Source organism: Mytilus californianus, unplaced genomic scaffold (genome assembly GCF_021869535.1).
Source record: "Mytilus californianus isolate M0D057914Y unplaced genomic scaffold, xbMytCali1.0.p SCAF_3, whole genome shotgun sequence".
NCBI classification, from domain to species: domain Eukaryota; kingdom Metazoa; phylum Mollusca; class Bivalvia; order Mytilida; family Mytilidae; genus Mytilus; species Mytilus californianus.
In genome coordinates, this window is record NW_026262679.1 from 102,179,397 (window position 1) to 102,195,236 (window position 15,840).

At 32.7% G+C, this 15,840-nt stretch overlaps 1 protein-coding gene across 4 annotated transcripts in view; it reads right to left on the bottom strand.

Annotated features, from left to right (window-relative positions):
- LOC127735560 (phospholipid-transporting ATPase ID-like) overlaps positions 1-15,840 on the bottom strand; it is a 93,234-nt gene that overhangs the window by 42,810 nt on the left and 34,584 nt on the right. The gene's annotated exons all lie outside the window — the stretch shown is intronic.

Sequence of the window (15,840 nt, forward strand, 5' to 3'; positions counted from 1 at the left end):
GTTCATAACTTTTGGTTGAGGCAAACTAAAGTTAAAAAACAGAAACGAATATTTCAGCAATTTTTCCATTTGTAAAGGGTCATAACTCTAGAACGGTAAAAGTGTCATCACCTAAATTCAAACTGGATCTGTGTTTTGAGGGGAATAAGCATTGTGTATAAGTTTCATAACATTTGGTTGCGGCTAACTAAAATTAGAGAACAGAAACGAATATTTCAGCAATTTTTCCATTTGTAAAGGGGCATAACTCTAGAACGGTAAAAGTGTCAATACCTTAATTCAAATTTGATCTGTGTTTTGGGGGGAATAAGCATTGTGTATAAGTTTCATAACATTTGGTTGAGGCAAACTAAAGTAAGGGAACAGAAACAAATATTTCAGCAGTTTTTCCATTTGTAAAGGGGCATAACTCTGGAATGGAAAAAGTGTTATTACCTAAATTCAAATTTGATCTATCTCGTGTTTTGGGGGGAATAAGCATTGTGTATAAGTTTCATAACATTTGGTTGAGGCAAACTAAAGTAAGAGAACAGAAACAAATATTTCAGCAATTTTTCCATTTGTAAAGGGGCATAACTCTGGAACGGTAAAAGTGTCATCACCTAAATTCAAACTTGATCTGTGTTTTGGGGGGAATAAGTATTGTGTATAAGTTTCATAACATTTGGTTGAGGCAAACTAAAGTTAGAGAACAGAAACGAATATTTCAGCAATTTTTCCATTTGTAAAGGGGCATAACTCTAGAACGGGAACAGTGTCATCACCTAAATTCAAACTTGATCTGTGTTTTGGGGGGAATAAGCACTGTGTATAAGTTTCATAACATTTGGTTGAGGCAAACTAAAGTTAAAGAACGGAAACAAAAAATTCAGCAATTTTTCCATTTGTAAAGGGGCATAACTCTATAATGATAAAAGTGACACCACCAAAATTAAAAATTAATAATCATGTCTTTGAGTAATATGGGATTGTCTTAGTCTTTGTCATCTGTATAGGATCAGAAACAGCTATAATGCACTTGTTTTAATCTCATATTATTGCTCTTATTGTCCTGTCAAATGTTTATGCCCATTGGGTCCTTAATTGGAATAAAATATTTTTAATTGTACACCTTTAATATCTTGTTTAAAAACAAAGAAAGTATTCCAACTACACTGTATATCAGGATAAACAAAACAGTGATAATTCAAAAGAAATAAAAGAACAGAGTTCCAATGTCCCCTGAGTTGCACATATTTTATCTATCCAAGGTACAAAGGAAATAACTAAAAAAACACTTTTTTTTACTTTTTTTTTTCCTTCAAAATATTTCATAAATATCTTAGAGGAATGAAGGCTTCAGAGCAATTAATGCAATGCGATTTACATTATAATTAATTTTTCCATATAATTAACGTTTTCATTGGGCATAACTCTTTTAAAAATAATTGATCAGCACTGATTTTTGAACTCGTCCAAGACATTGCTGATATAAACCTATGATATAAGTTTCATAAAAATCTGGTAAGCACTGTACACTTGAGAGTGCTAATAAGACCGGCCGTATTTCTATGTCCCCTGCAAGGCATTACGCGGGGGACAAAAAAGGACCAGGCCATTGTAATTATAATACATGATACTTTCTGATTTAGTCACATTCATTTTCTACATGTTAATACTAGTAGATTTTTTGTCTTTTCAGTGTTTGCCCCAGGTCCTAGTTTGTTATCCTCAATTGTACCATCATGCTACAATGCAGTTTTTTAGTCTAGTTATATAAACAGAATTCTTTTAATGCACTTAAAATTTATTGATACCTCTGAAGTTTGAGCTCTCATTGGTGAAATTACGCTCCTCAAAAAAGATCACCCAGCATTCTTTAATTATTTTGTTGGTCATTGCACGGCAGCATTATTGTTTCATGCATATCTATCTATTTCTTGTAGCTTCTTATACATTTATGTATTCTACTTGTTTTCAATGAACTAAAAACTGAATACTATAGTACTAACCATGTATTTTCGCTGAACGACATGACCATGAAAAACTTGACATAATGTCTTTCCCCGTTCCATGTAATACTATACACTCCAATCAATAGAACTATTGTCTGTTTTTACTAAACCCTTATTAAATTCTAAACTTTTTCCAGAAGTATTATCACTATTTGCCATGCAATTTTTTTGTACACTTAAATCAGTACCATGATGTAAATAAATAATGTTATTATTTTCTTCTTTTGTTAACTAAGAAAAACTACAGATTCAACTCTATCATTATAAATTTTCCCATGTAACAGTTAATGATCACATTTTAACTGAAATGTGAATAATATATTCACAAAATAGCATTTTGTAACCAGAAAAGGAAAATCCCAAGAGAAAACTCCAACTAAACAGAAAACTATTGCATTTCATGTATAATTTATATTATTTGATAAAGACAATGATTTATTTATTTATTGTATATATATAGAACTTAATCAGATGTTGTAAACTATATTGGTGGTATATAATTATGTTTTGACAACAAGCTACTGCATTATTTTAAACCTGATTAGAAAAGATTCTGAACAAGATAAAAACTTGTTATATTTCTGGCTTTCTTAGGATGTTCAACTCCAGAAGGTTTGACACTGAAACTAGTCTGGTAAAAGGATGTTTTCAATATCTATCACATTGCCATTTTAGAAGTAAGAAAAAAGAAAGATCAACACAATTTGAAAAAGAAAATGTGTCCATAGGACACCATGTCCCGCTTGAACTAATTTCCCTTGTTTAACGAACCTTAAAATCAGGGTAAAAACCATCAGATAGAACATGTGAACTAAGATTCAAGTTGATGTGACTCAACTAACCTAACCAAAAACTTTAACCTGAAAATGCACTGGTGCCACACTATCACATTTCCATGTTCAGTGAACCATGAAATTGGGGCCAAAACCATAACTTGGCATATAATTATAAAAAGTTCACATCAAAATGAACATGTGTACTAAGTTTCAAGCTGAGGTGACAATACAATAAAGAAAAACTTTAACCTGATAAAGGATATACAACAGAATTTTTGAGGGACAGACACACAGACCAGAAAACAAAATGCTGTTCTAGTATTATCATAGGCATGGCAGGGAAATCACTGACAAATTTAAAATGGTAGCAGAATTTTGTGCAACACCCAAATTTTTATTTTTGATATTAATATCTTGTTTCATTGTTCAGCTATTTGTAAATTTTCCATTTTCTCGTTTGAGAAATCATATATCAATCTAAACAGAATATTCTAAGGAAACCGTAAATAATAAAATGTATTTGTAAGTTGTTTGTGTCAGAATTCTGTCTCATTATTAGGCTACTAAAAACCTTATGACATGACTGGTAGGAAAGTTAATATCCTCAAACTATAACCTAGGCAGATATTTGTCTTGTTGACAATCATATCACATCCACTTCCTTTTATATTGTTTGTATCAATGCAATGTATGAGATAAAAATTTAAATTCCGGTGCATTAGAGATTGTTTTTGATAAAGGACAGTGTTGCCTTTGTTTCATAGTTCTTATTGCAGGCAATATGAATTGCCTTTGTTTCATAGTTCTTATTGGAGGCAATATGAATTGCCTTTGATTCATAGTTTTTATTGGAGGCAATATGAATTGCTTTCGTTTCATAGTTCTTATTAGAGGCAATATGAGTTACATTCATTTCATATATCTTATTGGAGGCAATATGAGTTGCCTTTGTTTCATAGTTCTTATTGCAGGCAATATGAATTGCCTTTGTTTTATAGTTTTTATTAAGGCAATATGAGTTGCCTTCATTTCATATATCTTATTGGGGGCAATATGAGTAAAAATAGATGGCTATATGCTTTGATTACATTCACCTCCATTTTATCTTAATGTAATAAAAAGTGTAAGTGTTGTCTGACATGACTTTTATTTCTTTAACCATCCTGATATACAGGCACAGCTGAGGTAAGCTCTACTTTAGCTCAATTGTTACAGGTAGGGCCATAGGTCTAAAATAAAGTTGGTTGCTCGGAGGTCCATAAATTGTAGGTCTAAAATACTTTTGGTGTACTTTGTTAGTTTGGAGGTCTATGGGTTTAAGTTATAGGTCCTTGGGTCTAAGATACAGTTGGTGGCTTGGAAATCCATGGCTTTAAGATACAAATGGTGGCCATTGGAGGTCCATTGGTATAAGATACAGATTAACTTAATTTTACAGGTGTTTCATTTAGTGTTTAATTTAACAACAGATGGTCTATCAAGAGTAAAGATGGGTCACTCACGAGTTGTGTAAAAATAAAACAAGTTTAACCCAAAACAATTTTTGGTGAGAGAACCAAATATAATCCAGTTTATATATGTGCCATCAGCTGTTCTCTGTAAAAGTGTTGTTTTTCCATACAGTATTCACTATTTAGGATCAATAACTGATATCCTCACCCCTCTGCAAATTTAATTCGTACATACATCCTATTAACATGTTAGAACATTTTTCTTAACAATTTCACCATCTAAAATGACATTAAAATATTGTTTAAGATGATGACGGACCAAACACTGCACCATGTATCATTAATATCGTTAAAAGTTTGCACAGACAAATAACATGACTCCCACATTTTTGTACCAGGTAAGTCAAAACATGACTCCCACATCTTTGTACCAGGTAAGTCAAAACATGACTCCCACATCTTTGTACCAGGTAAGTCAAAACATGACTCCCACATCTTTGTACCAGGTAAGTCAAAGGTTCTCAAAGAGCAAAACAGAGTTTGAAGAGTTTGAAACAGAACAAATTAAACATAAAAACAAAGCTAGTGAGGTACAACACTAAGTAAAGAACAGTGAAAGGCAGAAACAAAACCTAGTAAACTTAAAATTTGATTGCATATAAATGTAATCTACATTCTTTATTTAGCTGTCCAAAGTTCAGGAGCCTGTAGTTCAGTGGTTGTCGTTGGTTCATGTCTGTCATATTTGTTTTTTGTTAATTGTTTTGTTATAAATTAAGCCGTTAGTTTTCTCAATTGAATGGTTTCATTGGCAATCATACCACATCTCCTAATTCTTATATTAGCGTATCACTGGTAAAATCTAATGTAAAGACACCTCGATCAAGCTAAAGGATGTATTTCAATAGAGAAATTTTGATGTCAGAACTTACTAACAACAGTCTCTACAATGATCCAAATAAGGAAATAAATGAGCATTTACAAGAAAATCAAAGGAATATATAGTGTGCCTCTGCTTAATCAAGTCTGCAAAGAGCTTTATATTTTCAAATATCTTAATTCTTGATTTACAATTATTTCTATTGTACATAACATGTTCTCTTTCCTTTTTGTACCTCTGTAAGCCAATCAAAGTTATTCAATCAACAAATGAACATAATCTTAAGTTAAAACTTTGGCTATCGGAAAATGATTAAGAAAAAGAGGCATGCAAATTATACAGAAAATTCAGATTAAAAATCTAAAAAGTGTAAATAAATTAAAAAGTTAGAGTTATTACTAGTAATAAAACAATAATCACAATATAGATATTGGCTGTATAGTTTATTTACTATAAGAAATTTTCTATGAAGAAACAAAAATTTTCCAGTACAATTGGTCCATTCTTTTTTTATTGCTACAGCTGTCAATGACTGTTAATATTTTTGACAAAGGCAGCTGCAGAATCAAATCTTTTCAAGAGGAAATCACACAAAAACCTGAATAAAAATATTTCACCTGATAAGGTTTGATCTCACAGCTAACAAGTTTTTAAATAGCTTTTGCAACACCCTAAATGGACTTGGATCACTTGCAGAAAAACATGTATAAGACAAAAGATATTTCCACAGTTATTCAAACAGACAATTTCAGTTTGTTTTCCTATGAAATTACTAAATTCCCTTTCAAAAGACATATAAATCCTGTACACCATTGACTTTTGTCAAAGTAAACAACCAAATAGACTATTAACCAAACCTTCTATCAAGTCTGCGACTACAGACTTGTAATATATAAATTACTTTCAGACAAGCAGAAGTAATTGAAAGTGTTTACGTCTGAAGCAAAATAAGGAAAAAAAACCTTTGTCCAACTTCGTTTATGGAAAAAATAACTGATTTATCATAAATGAAATTCATCTGTGATAAGACGCAAACCAAAAAAAGAGCTGTACTATTTATTTAAGCTGGCAGCCGAAAGTTAATAAAAGACTTGGTAATCAAAGAGCTGAAAGCTCTGAGGAAAAATGACGCCACTGTCTCTAATATTGTGATATTTTTTATGCAAGTCTTGATTTTCACATACCGTAATTAGTTTAACATTCCAACATGTCTCGTAAGCATATAATTGATATTCGTATATGCGTGTGTTATGTGAAGATGACAACTGGCTGTTTTTTTAGTACAAATGTATAGGTCAACACTACCTGAATGATCTACAGTATCCAATGACTACTGGCTGTTTTTTTCTATAAATAAATAGGTCAAGACTACCAGAATGATCTACAATATCCAATGACTACTGGCTGTTCTTTTGTACTAATAAATAGATCAAGACTATTTGAATGATCTACAATATCCAATGACTACTGGCTGTTCTTTTGTACATATAAATAAAGACTACCTGAATGATCTAAAGTATTCTAAGTAATGTGATTTTTGTCTTACAATTACATTTTTCTAAATCAAGAATATAGACTACTAGCATCCTTTTCAAACCAAATGATTATGAAGAGCCTGTTGTTATCAAGCTCTTATACCCCACATACTCATTAAATAAGTTACTATTGACCTAGTTATTTCTGTTACTTGAAGCAAATTATATTTCTGTAGATTTAGACAATAGTATAATATTGTTTTACTAGTTTTATTTCACCTTGAAGATTAGACAAATAGGGATACTCCTTTGATTTTTTATTTCATGTCAGTCAGGTCGCTTTATATGAAACTTGAAACCACTTCTCTGCCATATTGTTATTTCATAACAACTGTGCCCTTGACCATGTTGACCCATGTAATTGATATTCATTCTTTAACCATATATCATAGTCAGTTAGTTTTTGATTTTGCACTCCCACACCACCTTTCAGGCCAAATGTCTGTCTCCATTTAAGTTAATGACATTGAAAAATCATGGTATTAAACACAATTTCAATAGTGATAATGCTGTTCTAGTAGGTCACCATATATTCAACTTGGGTAGCATTCCAGTTATTGAAATTTGTGTCAGATTAGAACAATGATCTAGACCTTTAGGAATGGATCTTACAATTTAATATGGAGCCATAGTATGGGACCCCTACACGGTAACAAAAAAAAAACAAGCTTGAAAGGATACAACGTCAAGCGGCAAAATCTATCACCAGAAATTACAAGTCAAGAGAGGATGGACGGGATACGTCTCTAAAATGCTTGCCTAACTGGAACTACAACAAGATCTCCAGACAAGACGAACAAGGAGTTGAAGCCAGAAGTTAATATTTATGTAAAAAGTAGTTGAGGGGCTGATTCCCGCTATTGAACCATACTGCCATTCTATAATATTATTGCGTAAGTATTTCTGTATTGTCCTTAATTGTTATTGGTCCATGTCTTGGTGTATTGGTCTGAGGCGAAGCCGAAGGCCAATACTGCTGGCCGAGGACCAACAATAAGGCCAATACAGAAATACATGTAATAGTATCTTTATTAATTAACTGCAGTGTTACAATATTTTTTTATTTCATTTCACAAGAGATAAACATTTTTACCTTGAAGTGGAACTATCCAAATCTCAGTTTCTTTTTATAAGATGCAATATCTAATGATTTGGTGCCGTTTCCATGTATCTTCAGCCTTTACTCATCTGATGAATTTTTCTACCCTTTCCAGTCACTATAAAGTGTTACAACTTTAATTTAGACACAACACATAAATAGTAATTGGAAAGGTACTGCCATTGCATGTGTAATGCAAATATATTTAAAAAAAAAATAATGTAAGAGTTGAAATTGATACAACTATCCATAAGCCAATTGACCAAAGAACGAAGATTTGCGCAATTACAGAATGCATATGCCTGGTTCGGGTTTAAAAATAAAAGACCGTTTACAAAACATGAGAAGCGAAAGTAAACAGTAAAAATCGATTTGTACCATCGACATGATGAAATTATGAGGTCGTCAAGAAATGAACTTTGTGATAATTGACTCGTTCCCCAAACCTGAAATAATTCCATCGTCTACTTTCAAAATGCTTTTCAAATGAATGGGACCGTCTTTAACATAACATATATGCCATACTGAACGTTTCAGCTTGTTTATGGTGAGTAAATAAAAACTGCGTCGTACAAACAACTGTTTACTTTCAGTTTGAGTTTTATCGTGACTTACGATCTAAAAACTAGAGACGTTCCGAAATCCTGTTTTGGCCGGATCAGAACTCGGCCAATACGGAAAAAAAATCTGTATTGGCCGAGTTGACATCTTATATTGCATATGCAGTTTTCATCATATTAAGTACAATAACAGTGTAGTTAATTAATAATGATACAGTTACAGACTCTGCTGCTATAACTTTGTAAACAAAGATTCATACGCACCGCGTGGGTATAACCGTATTACTAATTTCCGATTATTAAAATCTTCGTAAATCTGGATAAAGACCAGTTTCTATCCAATGAATATCAAAATGATTCCGATTATTACTTTTTTAATGATTGTAAAGTTGAAATGGCATGAAAGGCTGACATTATTTAGGAGAACTATTTTGTCTAGCGATTGCTGATCATTGGAGGGTAAAAAGTCCAACACCATAACAAAACGGATCTATTTATCATGTATACATACCGATTGTTTACGATTGTAAGACATGTGCATAAAAGTCAAAGCTCGAATAAATATGAAAAATATAACAAAGTGATAGCTCCAAATACCATTTAATAACAAAAAACATATGGACAGTTCAAGATATCTTTTTGGTAAATAAAATAACGTATGTAAACTGGTTCCTGTCCGACTACAACACTTTGTTCGAGTGTAACGAAATACAATCAGATTCCAGTCAGTATGTTAAATAGTTAATATGAAACCGAGTGCGGTAGGCGGAGGCATAATCAACTTCCGTTAGTTCTGGTCAATGGTATCGGAAACATGCCGCTGATAGCGTCATTTTCCAAAAACAAATAGTGAATGACCAGACCTTAATTGACTATCAATGGACGATGGGTTTAACTTGTACACTATATAATACCATATTAATTTAATGTCAGTGTCTGTGTTACAGATTTACTTCTGTAATATTGATAGATCGAAACCCTTTGTAGTAATAATCTGATCTTTTCTAGTGAACATAATCTAGAGAATGTTAAAAAAGAACTGAAACTTAAGGTGTATCCATTTATTACCAAAAATATCAAATCAAATCAAAATGGATACAAATACCTGCAAATTTGGCTAAATAATAAATGTTTGCAGCATTATAATATCAAAGGAAATGTTGTAACTTTCTATTAGTACCTGAAGAACAGGTCATAAAAGGTTTCTGACAGATCTCTTAGTGTTATCTTGTGTTTGTTTAAAGATCTAGATTTATAGATTAATTGTTGTTTGCTTAACATCCAGTGACAAATATTTCATATGTATTCAGGATGAAATAAAATTTAAAATCAATAGGTTCTGCTAAGTGTGGTTAAGCTGGAAAGATAGGCAGGAAATTTACATAGCCATTGGGAACATAAAACACAGGTGATAGGGGTTCAATGGAATTGTTTCTCTCCATATAATATTTCTGTTTTGTTCGCATTTTGATAAAATCTTTACTTTCATTGACTGCATGGACATGCATTGATTTCTTTGGATACATTTCCCAAAGGATCAGTCAGCTAAGCCTCCACAACTCTGTATTTCAACATTTTTAACCTATATTGAGGCTTAAAGACTTGCCATCAAACAATTTGTCAAAAGTATCCCTTACGTCATTGATTTAGACTTTTCAAATGTTGGGAGTTCCATTATGAAATTGGTGTCAATTTATATTGCAAACAACTTTTCATTTTATTCAATGTGATTGCATGTCTCAGAGTCAATCAATGTATTTTCGTGTAGTTTCATGTATGACAATTGATCTCTCTTTTTATTTGACAATTTTAGCTGAATATCATTAACCTGTTTCTGGTTGTAAACAACCGATCCCCTAATCTTGTCAACTTGCTATTTTTATTTGTTTTGGTCTGTCGCTATAAGATGCCAATTAGATTGTCTTGCTAAACTGAATTCTTCATTTCAGTAAATTGAGAAACGCTCAGGTCAATTCCACCTACAAATTCATACTTAGCAAAAAGTACAAGTACTTCATGTCCATAAAAACTGACAAATATCATAAACAAATAAAATCTTCTAGTACATAATGTTCTGAAATACAATCATTGACAATTATAAAAATATTGACATCACTTTAACGTTTATATGATGATTTTATTTACATTTTACCACAAAATCAATGGTTACAATCACAAGTACACTTTTCGTTTGTAGGGGTTTTTCTCTGCTACATTAAGCAATCAATTTTTTCAGACGACAAGCTGCCAGATTTCTTAATGTCTTTATAAATGAGTTATATCAATATACAAAACTAATAAATGGCTTTACTTATATCCTTGGAAACTTCTTGGAAACATAATAACATTATACAAGTGCAAAACAAGACAAACATTTCAAATTTTGAACTTGAACTACAATTTATATTATGAAAATTAAACTCTGCTAAAATTATTAAATGTATCCTAATTTGGGAATAAAACTTTATAATTTTCTTTTTGCCTAATGATTATACTAAGAATACAATGAAAGTTTTCAAAAAACCAAAATAAACATTAAAATACAAATTTAATGGATCCTTCTTGTTTCGGCAGCATAAAATTTCGCTATTTTGTTGTGTATTTGTAATAGCTTATACTCAATTACTAATTAGTACGCAGTTCATGCTCCAATTTGTGGCACACATGCAACTCATGGTCAAATTAAGTGACATGTAAAACCTGGTAATACAAATGTAAGTGTTATTTAAACACCATTTTGGCCAACAGAACAAAGATAAAACAGCCCACAAAACTCTACACAGAAAACTAGAATGAGCAACACAAACTCTATAAATAAACTGTTATCACAGAGATATGTCTCGCCTTTTTGTAATTTTGATAATGCAAATGTTGAAATTAAAATAGCAATACTTTAACACGTAAGTGTGCCAATGCTAATACAACTGCATACCAAATACCATTGACTTATTATAAGTCGTTCCCTTTAAACAAACCTAAACACAAACATTAACTTGTAAACTATGTAAAAGTTTCAAAGTCAATGAACCATGATGAGGGGGTGGGGCTATATATAATCTCCATGGAAACAATACTTGCAAATGCCAATAAATTTGCATACCAGATATCACTGACTTAACATTAGCAGTTCATCTTAAACTGATCTAATCACAAACTAATACATGTAAACTAAGCAAAAATTTCAAAGTCAATAGACCATGACTGAGGGGGCGAGGCCAAATATTCTCCATGAAAATGAAATATGCCAATGCTTATACAACTGAATACCAATTAACATTGGTCTACCACTAATGGTTCCCTATGAACTGACCTAATCACAAACTAATACATGTAAACTAAGCAAGATTTTCAAAGTCAATAGACCATGACTAAGGGGGCAGAGCCAAATAATCTCCATGAAAATGAGATATGCCAATGCTTATACAACTGCATACCAAATATCATTGACCTACCACGAGTGGTTTCTCATAAACTGACCTAATCACAAACTAATACATGTAAACTAAGCAAAAGTTTCAAAGTCAATAGACCATGACTGAGGGGGCAGGGCCAAATAATCTCATGGAAATGAGATGTGCCAATGCTAATACAACTGCATACCAAATATCATTGACCTACCACTTGTGGTTCACCATAAACTAGACTTAATCACAAACTAATACATTGTTGACCGCACCCGGAAACAGCATACCTATGTCTTGCTTTTTGACTCCGTCAAGGCGAGACAAAAATAAAAGAACAGAGTTCCAATGTCCCCCCGCCGCGTTGCTCATATTATATATTTCCAAGGGGCATAACTCTTTTAATAAAGTTGATTGTCCACCATTATAGAACTTGTCCGAGATATTGCTGATAATAACCTATAGTATAAGTTTTATAAAAATCTAGCAAGAATTGTACCCGTGAGAGCACTAATGAGGCTATTTTCCATAAATTTAATATTTCCAAGGGCATAACTCTTTTAAAAAAAGTCTGTCGTCCACCATTTTAGAACTTGTCCAAGATATTGCTCATCTTAACCTATAGTATAAGTTTAATAAAAATCTGGCAAGAATTGTACCCGTGAGAGTGCTAACAAGGCCATTTTCCATAAATTTAATATTTCCAAGGGTCATAACTCTTTTAAAAAAAGTCGATTGTCCACCATTATAAAACTTGTCCGAGATATTGCTGCTATTAACCTATAGTATAAGATTTATAAAAATCTGGCAAGAATTGTACCTGTGAGAACACTAACAAGACCGGAAAGACAGACAGATGCCCGGTATTTCTGAGTCCCCCGCAACATTTACGCATTTACGCAAAAGTGTAAAAACTATGGACTTATTACATGTATTCAAAGTATTAAATTTTCAAAGAACTTATTGTGTGAAAAAAGGGATTTTTTTACCATGAAGAGCTGCATTACAAAAGGATTTTCGGGGTATGCTAATTTACGGAAAAATGAATCACACTTCGTACCCTGAAATTTAACCACATATGTGAAAATGTCTCAGCTTCGAAACGAGCCATCATACATATCCAAGTTTTTGATATGGACTGAGCTACAGAAGATAACGTAACCATTACGGCCTATGGAGAAACAATTGCGCATATTTCCCCAACTACTGGTATGACAGGATGCTGGTTCTAATTTTTACTCAGTTTTAAATCTAACTTTTCTGCATTTAAACCACTGGCCTGGATAAGGATTCACCATACATTTTTCCCAAAATCACACGACTCTTTTCTTCAAATATCTGTTTCATTCTATTGAGCATCTCATACATTTACACAAAAATGTAACACACAATCAAATAATCTTTCTTCCTCTGTTAAAATATAGTCTAGGGAAATGAAATTAGAACTCCATAAAATTACAGTCTTTGTCAAATAAATCGGAAATCCATACCTTTAAATTTCATGTACATTTCAATCAAGATTACTGAAGCAACAGCACTATACAAATTTTATCAAACAGCACCTTCCAGTTCACTATGCTTGTCTAAAAATTTTCTTAGCAATTATTTTTAAGACGTTATGAAAGCATTCTGCCTTTGTTTGTCAATTAGTGTTGATGCTACAATAATCTTGAAACACTCAATCAATAGAATACAATCATGACAAAGGGATGGAACAAAACAGTTTCAGTTATGTGTAATATGATAGTATGATGTGAATGTTGAAATTTATTCTTTCAAAGGACAGACTAATGGGAGGGGCATACAAATCAAAACTAATGTTAAGACAGCTATAACATGGAGGAGCATAAAAATCAAAACTTAAGTTAAGACAGGTATCACAGGGAGGGGCATACAAATCAAAACTTAAGTTAAGACAGGTATCACATGGAGGGGCATAAAAATCAAAACTTAAGTTAAGACAGCTATCACAGGGAGGAGCATAAAAATCAAAACTTAAGTTAAGACAGGTATCACATGGAGGGGCATACAAATCAAAACTATAGGTTAAGACAGCTATCACAGGGAGGAGCATAAAAATCAAAACTTAAGTTAAGACAGCTATCACCGGGAGGGGCATACAAATCAAAACTAAAGTTAAGACAGCTATCACATGGTTGGGCATACAAATCAAAACTAAAGTTAAGACAGCTATCACATGGAGGGGCATACAAATCAAAACTAAAGTTAAGACAGCTATCACAGGGAGGGGCATACAAATCAAAACTAAAGTTAAGGCAGCTATCACAAGGAGGGGCATTCAAATCAAAACTAAAGTTAAGACAGCTATCACAGGGAGGGGCATACAAATCAAAACTAAAGTTAAGACAGCTATCACAGGGAGGGGCATACAAATTGAAACTAAAGTTAAGACAGCTATCACAGGGAGGGGCATACAAATCAAAACTAAAGTTAAGACAGCTATCACAGGGAGGGGCATACAAATCAAAACTAAAGTTAAGGCAGCTATCACATGGTGGGGCATACAAATCAAAACTAAAGTTAAGACAGCTATCACAGGGAGGGGCATACAAATCAAAACTAAAGTTAAGGCAGCTATCACAGGGAGGGGCATACAAATCAAAACTTAAGTTAAGGCAGCTATCACAGGGAGGGGCATACAAATCAAAACTAAAGTTAAGGCAGCTATCACAGGGAGGGGCATACAAATCAAAACTTAAGTTAAGGCAGCTATCACAGGGAGGGGCATACAAATCAAAACTAAAGTTAAGACAGCTATCACAGGGAGGAGCATTAAAATCAAAACTAAAGTTAAGACAGCTATCACAGGGAGGGGCATACAAATCAAAACTAAAGTTAAGACAGCTATCACCGGGAGGGGCATACAAATCAAAACTAAAGTTAAGACAGCTATCACAGGGAGGAGCATAAAAATTAAAACTAAAGTTAAGACAGCTATCACAGGGAGGGGCATACAAATCAAAACTAAAGTTAAGACAGCTATCACAGGGACAAGCATAAAAATCAAAACTAAAGTTAAGACAGCTATCACAGGGAGGGGCATACAAATCAAAACTAAAGTTAAGGCAGCTATCACAGGGAGGGGCATATAAATCAAAACTAAAGTTAAGACAGCTATCACAGGGAGGGGCATACAAATCAAAACTAAAGTTAAGGCAGCTATCACATGGTGGGGCATACAAATCAAAACTAAAGTTAAGACAGCTATCACAGGGAGGGGCATACAAATCAAAACTAAAGTTAAGACAGCTATCACATGGAGGGGCATACAAATCAAAACTAAAGTTAAGGCAGCTATCACAGAAGACTTCTTTGAGTGACCTGATACTTCCCTATTTATCAAAGATAAAAGAAAAGTTTTAACCTGCAGTGAATTGCTCCCCACTATCTTAAAATGCTATAACTTTCATTACACAATTTACAATCACATTTGTTTACTGTTTACATTGCATTTTATTGGGTCATAAAATATATATATGATGTTATTAAATAACACTTTATCACTGAAGTTCACATTAAGCCAAGCAGACAGATAAAATAAATTGTCATCATAAAACTACTGTTTCTAAAATGACACTATAAAGAGAAATTACATTTTAGGGCTTATTTGGCCATCTTAATTAATTAGCATGCCCACATGAAGCTCACTACCAAATTTCAAGAAAATGATCTGTAGTTCCTTAAAGAAATGCAATGAAAATTTCATGGGACAGACAGATAGAAACACACAGTCAAAAGAGATAAAAAAGTATACCTCCTTCCTTATAACAAAATTAACTAGAGGCTCTAAAGAGCCTGTGTCACTTACCTTGGTCTATGTGCATAACAAACAAAGGACACTCTCTAACATTGTAGACGAGAATAGGCTTCATGACAAAATCTCTATTTTGTTGATCTTGTATTACTGATCTTTTAGTCTGTTTTGTCTCTCTCTATCTTCTTTAGTTTTTTCTCAAAACACAGAAGAGGGTTAAAAAAATCCTCATTTAAGGTCAATCATTCCTATGAAGAGTGACAGTGTACTAACTATATCGGCAAAATTTGACTTTTTAATTGATCTTGCCTTGCGATGCTTGCTGATCATTTTTGTGATTTAAAGTGTTTATTTATCTATTACAATTTA